This window comes from Sorex fumeus, unplaced genomic scaffold, assembly GCF_029834395.1.
Source record: "Sorex fumeus unplaced genomic scaffold, SorFum_2.1 ptg000043l, whole genome shotgun sequence".
Lineage (NCBI taxonomy): Eukaryota > Metazoa > Chordata > Mammalia > Eulipotyphla > Soricidae > Sorex > Sorex fumeus.
In genome coordinates, this window is record NW_026606100.1 from 32,912,501 (window position 1) to 32,916,602 (window position 4,102).

The 4,102-nt window shown below is 59.4% G+C and overlaps 1 pseudogene; it reads right to left on the minus strand.

The window, feature by feature from the left end:
- LOC130029414 (calcium homeostasis modulator protein 3-like) overlaps nt 1-2,177 on the minus strand; it is a 3,984-nt pseudogene extending 1,807 nt beyond the window's left edge.
- Nucleotides 2,178-4,102: the final 1,925 nt, after the last annotated feature.

Sequence of the window (4,102 nt, forward strand, 5' to 3'; positions counted from 1 at the left end):
CCCAAGTCATTGCTTTTAATGGCATTCTTTGCTTTAGGTTTCTCTTGCATGATTTTCCTCTTGTTAATCTTTTAATTAGAGCCTCAGCTGAAAGCCTGAGTTTTGCCTTTCCTGCACTCCTGCCCATCCATCCATCTATCCATCCACCCATCTACCATCCATCCAACCGACCATCCCACACACACCCACCCACCCACCCCGCCTCAATGTCCATTCACCTTTTCATCCAGATTTTGGGTCATATGTATCGTCCCATCTGTGCATGCCCTGTCCTGTATTTTGATGGAGATAATGGACCCCAGTCTTTGCTCACTTTAGCAGCAGAAATATTGCCATGTCTAAGTGTCATGTGGATGGATCTACAAGGGACATGGGAGTTCAGAGAAAGGAACCCCTAATCTGAACTTGGGGGCCCTGGAAACTGAGGTTCTGGCTGAGAGCTGAGGTGGCAGTCGCACAGGATACAGCCGGGAAACAAGCCATCTGGCGGAGAGTGAGGGCAACTCTGAAGAATCTGATGCTGGAGCTGATGCCGTGTGGCCTCCCCTCCATCCCACCCCCTGAGAGATGGTCGCAAGCTGGCAGCCCTCCCAGCCCTCCCCAAACACAGAGCGGTGTCCCTGCAGTGTCCTGGGAACATGACCGAGGGGGTGGACACCTAACTGTCCACATTCATGGCATAGACCCTGCGCCCCCCAGCCCCGTCCTGAACAGGGACTCCCCAGGACACTCCCGTTTCTTGCCTGTGTGTCTCCAGCAGGAGGGTCCCCAGGACATCACTGACCCTCCTCAGTCCCCCCACCCACCCAGGCCCAGGGAGGGCAGGCTGAATGACCTGTGACAGGCACCGCAGGTAGTGGGACACGGCCTAACGGACCGGGCTGTCCCTGACCAGCTCATCCTCCTTGCAGGGCACCTTGGCCAGGAAGAGCTGCACCTGGCTGGAGGTCATGTTGGCAAAGTCCAGAAACTTCTCGGGGTCCACAGAGCAGCTGAAGGCACACACCAAGCACTTGCCGTCCAGGAGGGCCAGCGGGATCCAGACGAGCGGGGTGGCCAGCGCTCTCTGCAGCACGGAGGAGCACATATACCTGGCCGGAGAGGAGTGGGGAGCTCAGGCCGTGGGAAACCCAGCCCCAGGCCTGAGCACCTGCCAGGAGTGACCCTGGAGCACCGAGCTAGGAACAGCACTGCCAAAACACCCAAACCAAAGTCATGAGACCACAGCACCGAGGACAGCTGCATAGCTGGGGATGGGGGCAGCATGGCCGGTGTTTCCCGGAGGCCGAGAGGTTCCACACTTGGGGTGTGTCAGGGAATCAATGCAGGGCCTGGAGCAATAGTACAGCAGGGAGGGCACTTGCCTTGCACGTTACTGATCCAGGTTCAATCCCCGGCACCCCATATGGTTCCCCGAGGCCTGCCAGGCAGGAGTGATCTCTGAGAACAGAGCCAAGAGCAAGCCCTGAGCACTAATGGGGTCCCCCCCACCAACAAAGAAGCAGGGCCAGAGGGATAGTACAGAAGGTATGGTGCTTGCTTTGCATGCGGCAGACCGGGGTTGGATCCCCGGCACCCCATAAGATCTCCTGAGAACCACCAGGAGTGATCCCTGAACACAGTCGGGAGTCAGCCCTGAGCACTGCTGGGGTGGGCCCCCCCTCCCTCCATAAGAAGATGGCTGGAGTACCCACTGCAGAGTGTGGGGGGGACCTTGTGGTTTTAGGGCGATGACCTGGCCGTGTTTGTGAGGGTGAGTAGGTGGGGGGAGCCCCTAATAAAGCTGCAGGGGTGGTGGTGTTGGGGGCTTGGGATGCACCTGGCAGAGCCCGTGCAGTTGGTGGGGGTGCAAACTAGGGCCCTGGGGTGCTGGGAGGGGTGGGGTCGCACCTGATCATGCCGGGGTCCATCTGGCGGCGCCCCGCCGGCTGGCGCCACTCCTCCACCATGAGCACGGACTACCGGTTGGCCAGGAGGCCACAGAGGAAGAGTGCCAGGGGCGGCGCCAGCAGCAGGCCCAGGCCGTAGGCTGCATTGTAGCATGCCAGGCAGGGGCAGTGGACATCCAGGGAGGCGTAGAGCTTGACAGTGCCCGCGGCCAGCAGCAGGCAGACGCCGTTCATCACCGACTCCGAGCTGGCCTGGAAGTGCTGGAAGAGCAGGCGGAGCTTGTCCATGGCCGCGGGAGTCGGGGTCTGCAGGTGCCTCTGCCGGTCTTCCAGGAAGGGCCCGAGGTGCAGGAGGAGAAGCAGCGCCCAGCCCGGGTGCCCTAGGGCTGGCCAAGGCAGGTCCCCACCATGGCTGCCCAAAGCTGCTCCTCTCCGCTGGCCCTGTGTGGGGCCTGGCTCAACTGCCAGCCAAAGCACCTCCAGAAATGGGCCCTTCCCGGTCCTGCAGGGGCAAGGGGTGGGGGAACAGGCAAATTCAGGGTGTGGCAAGGCCCAGGTGCTCACGAGTGGGCTTCCAGTCCCTGGCGTCGGTCAGCACCATCTGGTTCTGCTGAGTCCTGATTCCAGCATCTTTCAAACTGGAGGAAGTAGGAGCGGCTCCTGGATTAGAGGGTGTTGGGGAAGACATCAGACCCCCTGCCAGCACTGGTCAGCGAAGGCCAGGGGCCAGGCCCAGGGAGCAGCACAGACGAAGACATGGAGGGGAGGCAGTATGGCTGGGGCCAGAATCTCGGGATTCTGGGCTATGGGGTGGGGTGTATGTGTGTGTGTGCACGCATGTGTGTGTGCATGCGTGTGTGTGTGCGTATGTGCGGATGTGTGTGTATGTGAATGAGTGTATGTGTGAGTGTGTGTATATAGTGTGTTTGTGAGTGTGTGGAGGGAGTTAGCATTCCCATGGCTGCTTGCAATTCTCACCTGTTTGGCTCCTGAGCACCACCAGGTGTGGCCCCAGGAGAAAGAGCCGGACACGCTCTTCAACCTCATCCCTCCCTCTCTGTTTCTCTTTGGAGGAAGCGGCAGGCACCTGGGTTTTACTACTCTTCTGCCACTGTCACTGTCACTGTCACTGTTCTCCCGTTGTTCATCAATTTGCTCGAGCAGATCCAGTAACATCTCCATCGTGAGACTTGTTGTTACTGTGTTTGGCGTGTCGAATACGTCACGGGTGGCTTTCCAGGCATTGCCATGCGGGCGAGATACTCTCAGTAGCTTGCTGGGCTCTCTGAGAGGGGTGGAGGACTTGAACTTGGGTTGGCCGGGTCGGCCCCATACAAGGCAAACACCCTACCACTGTGCTATCACTCCAGCCCACTCTTCTGATGTTACCCAATTCTGCGATATTCAAACCAGTTCTTTGAGCCGGGTTGTGTATGGGAGGGGAGGGGGGGCATTGGGAAAGGAGTGACCTGTGTGAGGGGATGTGGAGAGGGAGCTGAAGGGAGCTGGGACACCCTCTAGGGCCTGCAGGCTGATGGGCCAAGGGGATGAGGCCATTTGGGAGAAACCCTCCCAGGCCAGATCCCCCTTCCCAGGTTCCTCAGGAGGGCAGGAGCCCTGACAGGCGGGCTGTGGCCATCCAGAGATAATGGGAAAGATGAGGTGCTTTGCTCTCCTGAACACCACCTCAGCAGGGAAGGGGGGCCCTGAATGCGACTGAGGCCCGTGTCAGAGGGAGTCGGGCTGGCTGACATTGATGGTTTTCCTTCTGCAGAGATGCCAAGTCGGGGTGATCTGGGTCCTTTTCTCTCCTATCTCTGCCCAGAGTCAGGAGACCTCTGAGGCCTTCCTTGGGGCTAGAGGCGTTAGGAGTCTGGGGAGAAGGCCCACTGGGAGGGGGCGTCCCAGCTCTGAGGCCCACTTGTGTGTGTGCCGGCTGTGCTGGGGATCGAACATCTGATTGGCCTCGTAGCGAAAAGTAGCTGCCTGTGCCCAGGTGCTGTGCTGAGGGTGTTGCCCCTGGTGAAAAGCAGTGCTCTGAGCACACTGTGAGACTGAGTTCAGGGGCTTCTCTCAGTCCCAGGAGTGAGTTTGCGAAGGTGAGTGTGACCCTTCTTTTGGAGGGTCTGGCCAGTGAAGGTGGGAGCAGGGGGCAAGGGTGGAGCGAGGACCCTGACCTTGTCACAGGTCCTGTCTCAGGCCGCAGTGTAATA